Source organism: Chlamydotis macqueenii, chromosome 11 (genome assembly GCF_036417535.1).
Source record: "Chlamydotis macqueenii isolate bChlMac1 chromosome 11, bChlMac1.mat, whole genome shotgun sequence".
NCBI lineage: Eukaryota > Metazoa > Chordata > Aves > Otidiformes > Otididae > Chlamydotis > Chlamydotis macqueenii.
Window position 1 is genome coordinate 390,237 of NC_141566.1, and position 15,503 is coordinate 405,739.

Genomic DNA, 15,503 nt, shown 5'->3' on the forward strand with positions numbered 1-15,503 from the left:
AATTCAACAGACTCACCGTCCATGCCATACAGTCTTCCTCTGTTTTCGTGGCAATCAGGATATCATCTACATACTGCAACAATTTTCCTTCCCCAGATGGGGTTTCCCAGGATTCTAAGTCTTTTGCAAGCTGATTCCCAAAAATGGTAGGACTATTTTTAAATCCTTGTGGCAACACCGTCCAAGTGAGCTGGGTCTTCCGACCACTTTTAGGGTTTTCCCATTCGAACGCAAACAATTTTTGACTGGCTTCATGGAGAGGGAGGCAAAAGAAAGCATCCTTCAAATCTAAAACAGTAAACCAAATTAGTTCAGGTGTCAACACAGTCAGCAGGGTATATGGATTGGCCACTACTGGGTAGAGGTCCTCAGTTATCTTATTCACCGCCCGTAAGTCTTGGACCACCCTATATGACCCATCGGGTTTCCGAACAGGTAATATAGGGGTATTGAATTCTGACACTCACTCCTTTAATAGTCCTAACTGTAGAAATTTTTCTATCACCGGCCGGATTCCTTCTCTGTCTTCCTTCTTTAGGGGACATTGTTTAATTCTTACCGGTCGTCGGCCTTCCTTAACCTTAACTTCAACAGGTGGAGCACTTTTCGCCCTTCCAGGTACATCAGTAGCCCATACCCCCGGGTACACTTGGTTTAGGATTTCCTCATTAATTTTTCCTTCTGAGGGGAGACTGGTTAAGGTGAGACTCAATATCTGAATATATTGCTGATCTTTTACCTCCAGAGTAATTTCTCCTTTTTCAAATATAATTTTTGCTCCCAATTGTTCCAATAGATCTCTCCCCAAAAGTGCTTTCGGGGAGTTGGGCATATATAAAAATTTGTGGATACCCCATTGTTTTCCCAATTTGTATTTTAGAGGCTTACAAAAATATGCCTTTTCACTTTGGCCAGTCGCTCCTTTTACCATGACATAATCATTTCCCAGGGGCATCAAAGCTTGATTCAGAACCGAATATGTTGCCCCTGTATCTACTAAGAATTCTACTTGTTGTTGTTTTTCCCCTAGCTTAATTATAACCAGTGGATCCGCTAGGGTAGACTCCCCAGGTTCCCGTCAGTCTTCTATCACATGAGCTATCCTCACATTCGCCGGGATCCTCCGGCCTTCTTTCTTGTTCCTTGGGCATTCCTTTTTCCAGTGGCCAAAGCCCTTGCACATTGCACACTGATCCTTTTCCAACCCCAACCGAGGCTGATTTCGCCTACCTCTCCACTCCCCATCTCCCCGAACGACAGCCACCAACCTTCTTTGTCCCTGCCGATACCCTTCTTCTCTATTACTGAACACTCTCCAAGCCTCATCCAGCAAGATCTCTAAATTCCTGCTTTCCGCAGGAAAAAGCAACTTTTGAAGCTTTCGTCTTATGTCCCCCGTAGACTGACCCAGGAACAGAGCAGAGAAACTAGTTGCTGTATCCCTACCTCAGACCCCGGGTCCAGCGGCGTGCTACGACGCATCACATCCCTCAGTCGATCCGGGAATTCAGATGGAGACTCGGAAGGACCTTGTTTAATTGCATATAAGGCTGACCAATTTATAGTCTTAGGGATTGCCCGTTCCATCCCCTTCGAAATCCACTCCTGATATTCCTGCAATCTTTCCATATGTACTGACCTGTTTACCTCCCATTTCGGGTCCTGGAGGGGGAAGTGTTCCTTAACATCTCCCCCGGTAACTTTATAATAATCCTCGGCTAGATTTCCTGCCGTTTTTAAAATCAACTGCTTCTCCGTTTCAGTCATGTATTCTAATAGCAGCTGTATGTCTTTCCAGTCCGGATTATGTTGTTTTACAATGAACTGGAAATGTTTAGCCACACTTACCGGATCGCTTCTGTAATCTTTAGCAATTTTTCTCCACTCTCCCAAGTCAGCGGTGGAGAAGGGTACTTTAATTAACATTGTTCCGCCATCCGGCCCCACCGCCTCCCGGAGGGGTGCTTGTAAGATTGTCGGAGCAGATTTCTGTCTAGTACGGGAAGATACAGGGCTATCAGGGGGATTCGATGTCCCTTCCGAGTCTGCGTCCTGGTCCTGTGATCGGGGGGGAGGTTTAAACAAATCACTTAAATCTTGTTCTGGAACCTGGCGTACTTTATCTGCTTTCGTACACCTCTGCCCAATGCTGCATGATGAACAGCACCTTTTTAACCTGCCCCCACCCCCCTTGTTCTCCCGTTCGAGTGCGAGTACCATAGGGTCCTGCGGGGATATCATCCCACAGTCCCTTTGCCACTCTGGGTGATTTCGTAGGGTAAAAAACATATCTGCATACGACACCTCGTCCCATTTCCCTTCTCTTCTAAGAAACAACATAAGCTGCAACAAAGTATTGTAATCCAACGTTCCATTGAACGGCCACTTGACTTCACCCTCTAACTTATACAATGGCCACCACTGATTGCAATATTTAATAAGAGTCTTTTTACTTTCCGTACCTCCACCCCCGGCAATATCTTTCCAGTGGGCGAGTATGCAGCCCAGGGGGCTTCTCCTTAATATTCCCCCTTGAGTGTTGCCCATTTTATATTTCCTCTGTGAGAGGGTCTCAATGAATGATTCAAATTTAGACTAACTATTTCACTCCTCCACACCACACTTACAATCAATCACTCAACCACACTCTCTTAACCATACAGCACAGGGATCCCTCATTCATACCAGCCTTTTAAAGCAGCTGCAAAACGGTTGCAAGAACAAACTCACCTACTGATGTTAAACTATCTCCAAATCCGGGTTAAAGAGGCCCGCTTACCCTTCTCCTGCTTCTCATGTACCGATCATCAGCAGGTCCATCCTGGCTCCCAGCAATGGGATGCAGCGGTTACCTCGGACTCGCTCGATCTACCCCCAAGATCGCTAGCGGCCGCTCTATCGGTCAGCGAGTCCCCTTTGATGCTCCAAACTAACCTGGGTACCCAACCAACGGGGACTATGCTGCACGCCAGACGTCTCTGCGCGATTTACCAGCTGCCCCAGCCACGCGTACGACTTACAGGCCCCTACCATTAAACATACCGTTTGGTCCGCGGCTTCAGGAGGTCGTTGTCTGCTCCTGCGGTGAGCGGCTGGCAGCGGAGGCTCCTCCGAGGAAAGTGCTCGGGGCGCGCCTAGGGGCGTCCGCTCCGCAGTCGATCCCGCAGCCAAGCAGAGATCCTCCTGGCTGGCTCGCCAAACTGACGTGCGGAAAACGGACTCCACAATCTGTAAGATTGTAAAGTAGGTATGTTTATTCAGCGCTGGGCAGCACAGGGGGGTAGTCCCACCAAAACCGTGCGCGCCTTACGTGGCAACTCACGTTGGGGGTGGGGGGCACTGGGCAAGTTGGGGAACACAGGCAGCGCCCCCAGGATCCCAAGACAGAGGGGTCATGGGGAGGCAGCGCCAAAAAGGGGGGCGTCGAACAGGGACACAAAACAAGAGTGCAGGGCACGCAACGGGCAAAACACAGGGGAAAAAAAACTCACAAGGGAGGAAAACCTCACACGGTGGGGGGGTGTTTTAGTGAAAAGCATTTGCAAGTGATACAGGGAATTAACGGTCTGCTAAATATTGCTTGATTTAGAAGACTGACTGTCTGCATACTGCTTGATTTAGGAGACTAACTGTCTGCTAGACAATGCCTAACAATCCTCTTTGCCTTGAAACTCACTTAAGCTTATCAGGGACTGGTACTTGTCAAGAAACTGGTATTCAGTCAAGGACTAATATGTCAAGCAAAGGACATGATAACAGGAGTCGTTCAGAAACTGCTGAAATCCCCAAGTGAAAGGAGAGCATGGGTGAATGACTGAAGTTCATCTAGAGGAAGATCAGACCCCTGAAGAAGTAAACGACCACCAGAGACAGATCTGAAATGCTAACGCAAGTGGTTTTTTAATAACCCCGCCTCGCTTATGCACATGTATGTCTGTATTGTGCAATCCTAGGAATGTGTGTACCTGCACCGGATACATTTTTGGTAAAATGTGCTGTCAGTGTGCGTGCTTTTGGAGAAGCAATCCCCCACGCACCCGGTGCCAAATAAACATGCCTGCTTTATAACTCTCTCCGAGTTGTAGAGTTTGATCCACGCGTCAGGAGGGCTGAGAAACACAGAGCGGGACAGTGGGGACGGATACGAGGGAGAGACGGACACGCAAGGACAAGGGGTACGTGCGGGAAGAAAGGTGCGTAAGGATGACCTATAGCAGGGAGTCCACGCAGGACAATCCACAGCACGTAACTCACCCGGCATAACCTGCACGAGATGACCCACACCCGACAATGGACCCACACTGCGTAATCCCCAGCGAGAACCCCTCCGTCTCCCACTGGGTCACACCAACTATCCCCAAATTGAGTGGCTTTTTTTTTTTTCCTTGTCCAGAATATTTTTTTTCCCATGGCCAGACTATGCTCCAGACCACACCTCATTTGATTTTTCCTGTGTCTGAATATTTAGTTAAAAGACTACGGAAGGAAAATCACCACATTCTTAACATTCACTCTAAAATCCATGCGGCAAGTCCCTTAGGAAAAATGCAGTCACGCATCGCAGACGTACCTTGTACTTGCAGACCGCTGCGGCTCCTTTCCATCCATCTCGTACTTTCACGGCCAAGGAAAGGGCGACCACGGTGAAACGCTGGCAGCAGACATTCAGCAGAGAGAGGGAAAAACCCCTTAGTTTGAAGCTAGGCAGGAATCTTCCTTTTGGGGCGAGGTTTCTCAGGACTAAAACCACGTGAAGGACAGAGTATCTTGCAGCACCTTTGGTACAGCTGCTGATACCGGCCTTTAAAGCTTTTGCATTTTTCAGACACCCAGGCCTTTTTTTGACTCATTGGCAGCTTTAGTTTCACTCGAACCGCTGTCCTACATACAGGCAGGGGACAGACACAGATGCCTACATACATTTTCTCAACCCTAAGTACAGCCGAGATCTCCTCACCCTCTATGTGCCAAGTTGAATATTTGTTTGTTAAGGAGCACAGCAACACTTCTGTCCTCGTGAACTGCCTCCGAGCAGAGGAGGGCTCTGGGATTTCCTGGACGCCAGTGCTCCCGCTTTCACTGTCAACTCCGCACGGCCACCCACCGGAAAAAAGGCCTCAAAATAACGGACGTCAGACGATTGCTGCCACACCAAAAGTGCCAGCACTGAAAGCTCGTGCTGCTCCTCGCCGGCCCTTGCCAGCGCCTCTACAGGCCCACAAACATTATCCAGCCTAGAGACTGCATAAAAGGCAGACCGCCCCAGGCTGCAACACTCTTGCCCAGCGTACACTGACCAGTAACGTCTCCCCCTTCACCTTCCCGAGAGAGACTGTTCCCAGGGAGCCCTCTTCCTCCCATCAATTTACTACACCCTCCCTGCAGTTTTCAACCTTGTTCCCTCCTCGGCTGTGGTCCCTCAACTTAGCTCTCAAATGGCCAGAAATCAGATTCCATCCTCAAAAGAACAACCCCATGCTAACTAAGATGGCGCTTCCTCGCCCAGCTCCTCATCACCATCTGCAAAAAAAAAAAACCCAAAAATAAAACCTACCAAACAGCACCGCCCTTCAACATCACACCACTTACCACCAATCTCTTCTATGGCACTCTCCTCCTCAAAAGCGCCGCAGTGCTCTGCTCACCGGCTCCACTCATTGCCAACAAGTCCGACGCCGCAACTGCCGCTCGTGGTGCTTCAGATGCTGAGAGACGCAAAGCTCAACTTACTTTTTCTGGGGTGTAGGTAGAAAAAAAATAGGTGTCATACCAAGCTAACTAGAAAAGTATGTCATTACATGCAATGACAACATTATCAAAAACCACCTGCTTTAGCTTCCTACAAGAAAACAAATGCTCCAGGCTTCATTTCTAGCAAGACCATGCATGCTATCTAACTTCTACCACAGCTACGTTCTGGACAGGGCTGAATGACAAATGTAGCAGAACGTGGTGGCTCGCACACGTGGCCGACAGAGGCACGGAGCTCCTGGCACTGCGTCCTGGTGTCTGCTCTGTCAGGGAGGGCTCAGATGGACCAGCCACTCCTTGCTGGAGGCACCTGCCTGTGATTCACTCCTCAGTCCCCTCCAGCAGCCATGCCCAGGCGGCCCCCTTTACAGCTGGAGGCCCCTCATACAGCAGGGCCAGGGCCAGGGCCAGGCCCACCCTCAGCCTCACTGGACCCATCTGGGGCTGCCCCACCTCCAGCCCCAGCTGGAGCCCATCAGGAGCAGGGGCCCTTGCCAAAGCCCCACAGCACATCACCCCCTTCCCTGTGCCTGTCCTCAGCCATCAGCTCTGCACCCAGGGGCTGCAAACACATCCAGGGGCACAGAGGACGTCACAGACAGTGAGATACAGAACAGAAAAAAAAAAACAGTGACAGTACGCAAGACAAAGAGATAGAGAAAGAAAGATAAGAAAAGAAAGAGTGAGATAGGAAGGCAGAGGCACAGGGCAGGCATGCAGAGGCGCAAAGAAAAGCAGGCCAGAAAACAGGCTGGAGAAATTAGTTGGGGGGAGAAGACGGATGCAGATCAGGACAAAGAGATGGAAAAGGCAAAAACAGCAATGGGCCGCAGGACAGAGACAGAGGACAAACAAAGGAAGGAAAGGGAGCAGAACAAAAGTGCAGGGATACAAAACAAAAGGAAGCGGTAGAACAAGAGATTTAAAGGGAGAGAGAAAGGGGGAAGAGCATACAAGAACAGACAGAAGAGGAGAGGTAGAAGGAAACAATAACAACAACAACAAATCACAGCAGCTTGGGAAAGGTAGGGGTCACGGGAGCGGCAGGGAAGGACAGGGACGCACAAGAGAGGAGGCAGAGCCCCAGGGGCCGGGGACTCACCACAGCTCTCACTCCCGGCACTGCTGGGAGAATCTGACAGGTCAGATGCTGCTTTCTGCTTCTCTCCTCTTCTGTAACTCCGACCACTTGGCTGTCCTCCACCTAAGAGAATACGTGGGTGTCTTACAGCTCTTAGACAAAAAGCTTCCTAGACACGTAGCCACCCACGCTCGCTCGCTCGCGCGCTATGTGGCCGTACCGTGCTTCAGGTTCCACGTACAGACTGTGCAGTGCGCACTGGCGGTCTGGCCTGCTGAAGAGTACAAAGAGGGATCCTTCCTCACCCGGAGAGGCAGGCTAGGCTCTCTCTGGCCTGCAGCGGGAGGCAGCTGCTGGCTGGCTGGCCTTTGGTTTCTTCTTCTCTACCTTTCTGTGGCCTCTCCAGCTTCAGCTGCAGCAGCTCCTCTCCACAGGCAGTAAGCGCTCCATCCGTTCATTTTCGCTCCCGCACCGCCAGGAGAGCGCGGCCGGGCAGAGACAGCCCACACAAGCCTGAGGCGAGTGCAGTCAACAGCGTTCCCAAGGGAGGAACGGACAGCCACGGCCTCTGGGAGAGGGAAAGAAGAAGCAGCGACCGTTATTACCGCACGCGGCCCCTGGCCGGAGCGCCTGCTGCCGCAGGGGATTCTCCAGATACACTGAGGTCCCCCCTCGCAGCCTTCAGGGCAGGGCGTGGCCCGGTGCTACGGGACAGGCTTCAGGGGACGCGCCGGAGCGGCGGGCAGCTGCACGGGGCCGGGGGAGGCTCGGGGGGAGCTCTGGCGAGCTGGGGAGGTGCCCTGTGTCTCCGCCCGGGAGCGGGGGCCCCCTTGTTACAGGACATAAACATTGAAAATTAAATATCAATATGAGGTGATTCTTGCTAACTATAGAACTGTAGTCACATAGGTTAAATTTTATACGAAATCTATTTGTCCTTAGAGGGAGTGGGACCCTAGAGATCTTATAATACGCATTTGTTAGAAGCTAGCCTAGCATATCTTTAATACAATGGTAAGTCCCAAACACCCCCAAACACCACCTGCAGAAATAGGCCCTGAGCCATCACTTTGGAGCCAGGAAAATCAAGCAGCACCGCGACCTGTTCTCAAGACCAGATATGGAGATTTCAAGGAGGAGTTTGACCAGCGAATTCGAGGAGGGGGCGTTTTGACGACCACCAAGACCACCAAAAGACCCTCGACTCAAAAGACTGGGCATGCGCGAGTGGGTAGGGAAATGATGTAATGGTTTCTCAGAAAATTTATGTTTATGCATATTATTTCTTGGAATTTAATGAATATGTATAATTAATGTGTATTTAACCCGTGCTGCTGATCAAATGGGTGCGCACGCTAGGTGGAGCGATCCCCCGTGCACCCAGCGCTGCAATAAAGAAGTGCCTGCTTCTTAACTTCTCATTGCTGTTAAGGAGTTTTATTCCGGATTTCGGTAACAGTTTTGGCGACCCAGATGGGACCTTGCGAGTGAGACTGAACGAGATCGAGTGTTGATCGAACTCCAGCCGGCACCGAGGTATTCTCGGGGAGACCCATCGCTCTCGACTCACAAAGCTCCTCGCAACGTTCCCTGGAGAAAAGGGTAAGGCACTTCTTCTTTGAAATCTGTCTGGTCTGGATAGCCTGCCCTTAAGGCGCGGCGAAAGCTTCGCAGGGTTGGGGCTTAGAGGGTACCCGTTTGGTTTGGAAGCCTAGGCGTCTGCCCGTAAGTCATAAGCGAAAGCTATTGCTGGGTTGGACATTTGTGTATTTGGGACAATTGTCATTTGCATTTGTTTGGTTTTTGTATTTGGGACAACTGTCATTTGCATTTGTTTGGTTTTTGTATTTGGGACAATTGTCATTTGCATTTGTTTGGTTTTTGTATTTGGGACAATTGTCATTTGCATTTATCTGGTATTTGGCATTTAGTCTAAATTGTTTAAGAGTAAGAGTATGGGGAGTATTGGTAAGATTTGTACATAGCTTGGAAAGGGGCCCCAGGGTGTTTTAGAAGTGATTTACAAGCTGCTAATTGTTGCTTCAGTGCGTTTTGTTTTGTTTTGTTTTGGTTTGGTTTTTTTAAGTCTGTATGCATGTGTTGCAGTGTACGGGACTTGAATGATATACAGTATTGCATTTGGGGTTTTAAACTTTTTTTTGGTGACGGGATTGACTCTGTTTGTAGAACAGTGTTATTGTCTTTTTGGTACCAAAAACTCCTTTGTAAAATATGGGAAAACACATATCTTCTATGTCTACCTCAATGGTAGGGGAAATATTAATGAAGTCTCCACTGGGATGTGTTCTTAAACATTGGGAGGATATAAGGGGAGACCCAGTAACTAGAAAAAAAATTGATCCAATATTTTACAGTTGATGTTATCTTGTAGAAGGGAAGGAAAGTGAGATGTGGTCCCCGATGTTGATTTGTTCTTTACTTTGGGAAATCATCCCAAGTGGCAGAAAGATTGCAGATACGTCCCCAAGGATCCGATGGTTTTGGCATTAAAAAAAAAAAAAAAAAAAAAAAGGAAAAAGGTTGAAAAGATCCTGGCTTGTAGTATAGAAAGTGATGTTTAAAATGTAGAACTGAAGAGGAAAGCATAGAATTCATGTGTTAAATTTCTGTGTTAAATTTCTGTATTATCTTTATGTGTGGTCTGGAAGTGTTGATGCAGGTTTAACAAATGAAACAGTAGAAAAAGGGGCCAGAACACCGAACCCCCGGTGGGAGCTGTAGAGTGGGACAGTTGAATTATGAGGGTTTCAGTCCTATTGCAGGGAGAACTGGAAGCTGACAAGACCAGATAGAACAAGGAGCGGCTCAAGCCTTGCCCCCCCTACCACTTCGACAAGCAGTAGGGGAACAAACCGGGGATGAGGTCGGGGTGTGGTAGAGGAATGGATAAAATAACTGCAATAGGAGAGAGATTGGGAATATCAGTGTGCAAAGTGTGAAGCATGGTGGCACTGGAAAAATGCGTGTCCTTATTCTGAAAAAGAAACAAAAAACTGGCAGCACAGCAGATGCCTGTGTCAGAGGTGCAAAGAGGACTGGGGGAGAATTCCCCAGCAGAACCCCTGGTTACAATCCAGCTGGGGACCCAAACCATGGATTTTCTATTTTGATACTGGAGCTATTCATTTTAAGTACTGGTAGAAGAAAATTGAGTAAAAAGCATGTAGACAAAATTGGTGCCACAGGGAAAGCTGAAAATAATTTTTTCATTCAATCCTTAACTTTAAGGTGGGTAAAAATGGGGAACTGGCCAATTTTTATATATACCAGAGTGTCCTGTTGCCTTATTGGGGAGAGATTTATTGAGCAAATTGAAAGCACAAATTAATTTTTAAAACTGTGACATTCAATTAAATATACCCTAATCAAAAGCCAGAGAGGCAAGAATTTTTATGTTGCAGACAACTTCAGAGCCATATGAAATCCCTCAAGAAGTGGACAATGCAGTAACCCTTTGGTGTGGGCTGGCGAAGTTCCCGGACATTCAAAAGCAGCAGAACCGGTAAAGATTTTTCTAAAGGAGAGCACCAAACTGGTAAGACAAAAACAGTACCCTTTAAAATTAGAAGCTAGAAGAGGCCTTGAGAAAATGATTGAAAATTTTTTAAAAAAATATCGACTATTAGTCGAATGTGAATCAGAATTCAATACTCCCATTTTACCTGTGAAAAAGCCAGAAAGTGAGGAATATAGGTTAGTACAAGATTTTAATAGCAATAAATTTAATAGTTCAAGATATTCACCCCTTAGTGGCAAACCTGTATCCTTGTTGACAGCTTTAAAAGAAAATCACAAGTGGTTCACTGTATTGAACTTATAGGATGCCTTTTTCTGTATTCTTCTTGACAAAAATAGTCAGGCATATTTTGCCTTTGAACTGCAAAATCCCACAACTGGTCAGAAGACTCAGCTCACCTGGGCAGTGCTACCTCAGGGATTTAAAAATAGCCCAATGATCTTTGGAAATCAATTGGCTAAGGAATTAGAAACATGCAAAATAATTTATCCTGAAAGACTGGTGTTGCAATATGTAGATGATATTTTAATAGCCACAGAAACCAGAGAAGAATATTTCAACTTGACTACTAACCTGCTAAATTTCTTGGGCCAAAGTGATAACAGATTTTCCAAGAAGAAAGCACAGATTGGAAAAGAGACTGTCATGTATTTGGGATTTGAAATCACACAGGGACAAAGACAACTGGGAAATGAGAGAAAAGAGGCAATTTGCCAAATGCCGGAGCCAAAAGGAGCTAAGGAGCTGCAAACGTTTCTGGGAATGGCTGGCTGGTGTCACCTGTGGATTAAAGGAATTGAAGGAGGGACCCCTTGTGTGAGAACCTGAAGCTCGAAAGGCATTCCAGAATGTAAAGGTAGCTCTGATGTTCACTCCTGCTCTAGGGTTGCCCGATTTAACCAAACCCTTTGAACTGTTTGTTCATGAAAGACAACATTCGGCCCTCAGAAGAATGCTTTCTCAGAAAAATGGAGAATGAAGAAGACCGGTTGGTTATTTCTCCAAACAATTGGACAATGTTAGCTAAGGATGACCAGGTTGTCTATGGGCTGTAGCAGCAACTGTCCTCCTGACTTAAGAAGCTTGTAAGCTGACAACGGGACACCCAAGAACAGCTTATGTACCGCATATGGTACTTTCTGTTCTGGAACAGAAAGGAGGACACTGGTTATCCCCAAGCAGGATGCTCAAACATCACATTGTCCTGTTGAAACAAGATTATGTCAAATCAAAAACAACTACAACAATAAATCCTGCCATCTTTTTAAGGTCAATAGAAGAAGAAGTTCTAAGTCATGACTGTCTACAGACCATCAAACAAGTTTATTCCAGCAGAAGTAACAGAAGAGTGAACATACCTGACCCAGAATTCGAGATATGTACTGATGGAAGCAGCCTCGTGAGAAATGGAAGAAGATTGGCTGGATATACAATAACAATAACAAACTCTGTTATTGATGCAAAGCCGCTCTCAGTGAACACCTCAGCACAAAAGGCGGAATTGATAACTAGCCCTCATAAAAGCCCTAAAATGGACAGAACATAAAAAGTGAATATATGGACTGATTTAAAGTATGCTTTTGGAGTAGTACATGCCCATGGAGCCACATGGAAAGAAAGAGGAATGCTGACAGCACAAGGAACATCCATTAAACACCAAGAAGAAATTCTGCAATTGCTCCAAGTGGTGCAGAAACCCAAAGAAGCTGCAATAATGCACTGCAAAGCCCACCAATTTGGGAATTTCCCAGTGAATATTGGAAATAAATTAGTCAATAAAAAGGCAAAGGAGAGAGCAGAAAAAGGCATCATGACAATAATACCAGTTAAAGAAGTGAAATTTGAACAACAAATCCCAAACTACAGTAAGGTTGATTTGGAATTAGCTAAATCAATTCAAATAAATATGAAAAATGATCATTAGTCCTAAAAATCAAGTTGTGGTCTCACCACAATCAAAGCTAAAAGCATAGAAAAATTCATTGGGAAACAGAGGCAATGATCAGTGATTTAAGAAGACAGGTGATTAGTGTTAGGATGATAAAGCTAATAAAATCAGTAACAAAAAGTGTGAAACTTGTTTAAAGAATAACCCGAGAAATATTAAATAACCACCCCCAAGAACCATATATATGGGAAACTTGCCTGAAAATTATTGGCAGATTGATTTTTTCAGAATTGCCACAACAAAATGGATATAGATATCTATTGGTATTAGTAAATATGGCCAAAAGATTTTTTTTCTGTTGCACCAATAGGCAAGAGAAGTGGCTAAAAATATGTTAAAAGAAATAATATCATGGTTTGGAATCCCCAAAAGAATATAATCAAATAGAGGTCCTCATTTTGTGTCTGAAATTATTCAAATATTGAGGAAAATTCTGGGAATCAAATTGAATTTACACACTCCTTGAAGGCCACAATCTAATAGACAAGTAAAATTTGTCAGAAAATATCTTTAAAATGGCCTCATGCTCTTCCTTAAGCACTTCCGAGAATCAAGATTCAATCCAGATCTAGGACTAAAATTAGTCCATATGTTAATGTATGGAAAATCTTATCAGACTCTAACCCTTGTTCAAAATGTGACTGCTACTGGGGATAATGAAACGGAATTGTATTTGATATCCCTTGGAAGAACTCTGATATGGATATGGAACTGCCACAGAGCCTCTTTCTTTAGATTCCCCAGTTCATCATTTTAACCAGGAGATTACGTGTACCTGAAAATTTGGGAATCAGAAACTCTTCAATAAGAATGGAAAGAACCATATCAGGTGCTTCTAGCAATATATACAGCCCCTAAATTTGAAGATATTGATTCTTGGATTCATTATTTGAGAGTCAAGAAGCACAGCCTCCAAAACAGAAACAATGGATTTCTAAAGAAACATGTCATTTAAAGTTAACAGTCTCTCATTTTTAATGAATTAGACAAAATCATATCAAAATAATGAAATCTATCAAAGGAATTTTATTAGTAATGTTAATAATACTTTTTGGTTTACTGATTATGGAGATTAGTTATAAGTAAATGAGACTTATTGAAAAAAATTAAATAAGTCTCAAAGGGGGGAAATGTTACATGACATAAACATTGAAAATTAAATATCAATATGAGGTGATTCTTGCTAACTATGGAACTGTAGTCACATAGGTTAAATCTTCATAAAATTCGTTTGTTCCTAAAGGGAGTGGGACCCTAGAGATCTTATAATACGCATTTGTTAGAAGCTAGCCTAGCATATCTTTAATACAATGGTAAGTCCCAAACACCCCCAAACACCACCTGCAGAAATAGGCCCTGAGCCATCACTTTGGAGCCAGGAAAATCAAGCAGCACCGCGACCTGTTCTCAAGACCAGATATGGAGATTTCAAGGAGGAGTTTGACCAGCGAATTCGAGGAGGGGGCGTTTTGACGACCACCAAGACCACCAAAAGACCCTCGACTCAAAAGACTGGGCATGCGCGAGTGGGTAGGGAAATGATGTAATGGTTTCTCAGAAAATTTATGTTTATGCATATTATTTCTTGGAATTTAATGAATATGTATAATTAATGTGTATTTAACCCGTGCTGTTGATCAAATGGGTGCGCACGCTAGGTGGAGCAATCCCCCGTGCGCCCAGCGCTGCAATAAAGAAGTGCCTGCTTCTTAACTTCTCGTTGCTGTTAAGGAGTTTTATTCCGGATTTCGGTAACAGCTCCATCCGTTCATTTTCGCTCCCGCACCGCCAGGAGAGCGCGGCCGGGCAGAGACAGCCCACACAAGCCTGAGGCGAGTGCAGTCAACAGCGTTCCCAAGGGAGGAACGGACAGCCACGGCCTCTGGGAGAGGGAAAGAAGAAGCAGCGACCGTTATTACCGCACGCGGCCCCTGGCCGGAGCGCCTGCTGCCGCAGGGGATTCTCCAGATACACTGAGGTCCCCCCTCGCAGCCTTCAGGGCAGGGCGTGGCCCGGTGCTACGGGACAGGCTTCAGGGGACGCGCCGGAGCGGCGGGCAGCTGCACGGGGCCGGGGGAGGCTCGGGGGGAGCTCTGGCGAGCTGGGGAGGTGCCCGGCGTCTCCGCCCGGGAGGGGGGGCCCCCTCCTGCCCCTCTTCCCTTCTCTCTGCTCTCGGGTCACTCCCCGGGGCTGCCCTCGCCCGGCTCGGCTCCGAGCGGGCGGCTTGAGGCTCCCCGGGCGGGCAGGAGACAGCGCTGCAGCCACGAAAGGGGCTCGCGCACCTCACGGGTGCCCTCGGTACTCACCCGTCACCGCCGCCGGGACCCGCCGGCCGCACACCGCCATGCTGCTCCCGGCCGCATGCGCAGTCCGAAGGCCGAACACAGTGCCTGCCGGGAGAAGGGCAGAGCACTGCGCATGCGCGACTCCCGAGCTGCAGTTCCCGCTTTCCGTCACCAGGTGGCAGCAGCCCCCCACCGCTCCGGGCCTGGGTGTTCAGCCGGACGAGCCACGGCCGGTTCCTCCCTCCCGTTCGCGCCGTCCGCAGCCGGTCACCCCTTCCCGGGGCACGGCTGCCCCTTCCCCCCGCGCAGCCTGGGCAGTGACATTTGTGGCCTCTGTACCAAAAAGCGTCCCCGTGGGAGGGGGAGAGAATGAGAAGGGTGAAAGTGAGGAAACTCGCGGGTTGAGATGAAAACAGTTTAACAATTAAGAAGAAACAAACCACCACCAATACCCCTTGTGAGCAAAGGAGAGAACAATCAATGCCCAGAAAGAGAAGTGATAAAACTGAAAACAATTGCAAATTATCAATTAAAACAACTGAGATGGAGTGAGGTGCAGGGAAGCAGGTGGGAGGTTTCAGTTTGGGGGTGGTGGGGGGCAGGCATCACCCCAGGGTCTGCAGGCAGAGGGGTTACGGGGGGCAGGGTCAAATACGGGGAGGCAGAGCAGGGGGGGAGGGGGGAGTGAGGGCATGAGACAGGAGGGCAGGGGTTGCGAGGGTGCCCGGAGAAATACCAAAAAACCTCAAAGAGCTAAGGGGAGGTGTTACCGAAATCCGGAATAAAACTCCTTAACAGCAACGAGAAGTTAAGAAGCAGGCACTTCTTTATTGCAGCGCTGGGCGCACGGGGGATCGCTCCACCTAGCGTGCGCACCCATTTGATCAGCAGCACGGGTTA

General features: G+C 47.4%; 2 long non-coding RNA genes across 4 annotated transcripts in view; one reads left to right on the plus strand and one right to left on the minus strand.

Annotated features, from left to right (window-relative positions):
- The first annotated feature begins 3,825 nt into the window (after positions 1–3,825).
- The window catches only part of LOC147599313 (uncharacterized), a 151,434-nt gene continuing 139,756 nt past the window's right edge, over positions 3,826–15,503 (plus strand). The window contains exon 1 of the long non-coding RNA XR_015259786.1: positions 3,826–4,193. This is a non-coding gene — a long non-coding RNA (uncharacterized LOC147599313). The remainder of the gene's footprint in view (positions 4,194–15,503) is intronic.
- Positions 4,803–7,395, minus strand: LOC147599314 (uncharacterized). 3 transcript variants are annotated; one of them, XR_015259783.1, is made up of 4 exons: positions 7,220–7,395; positions 7,053–7,106; positions 6,854–6,955; positions 4,803–5,735 (listed from the first exon to the last, which is right to left on the minus strand). It is a non-coding gene; the product is annotated as an uncharacterized LOC147599314 (long non-coding RNA). The 3 variants fall into 3 exon arrangements; XR_015259781.1 differs by lacking the exon at positions 7,053–7,106; XR_015259782.1 differs by lacking the exon at positions 7,053–7,106 and having other exon boundaries at positions 4,803–5,720; positions 6,850–6,955.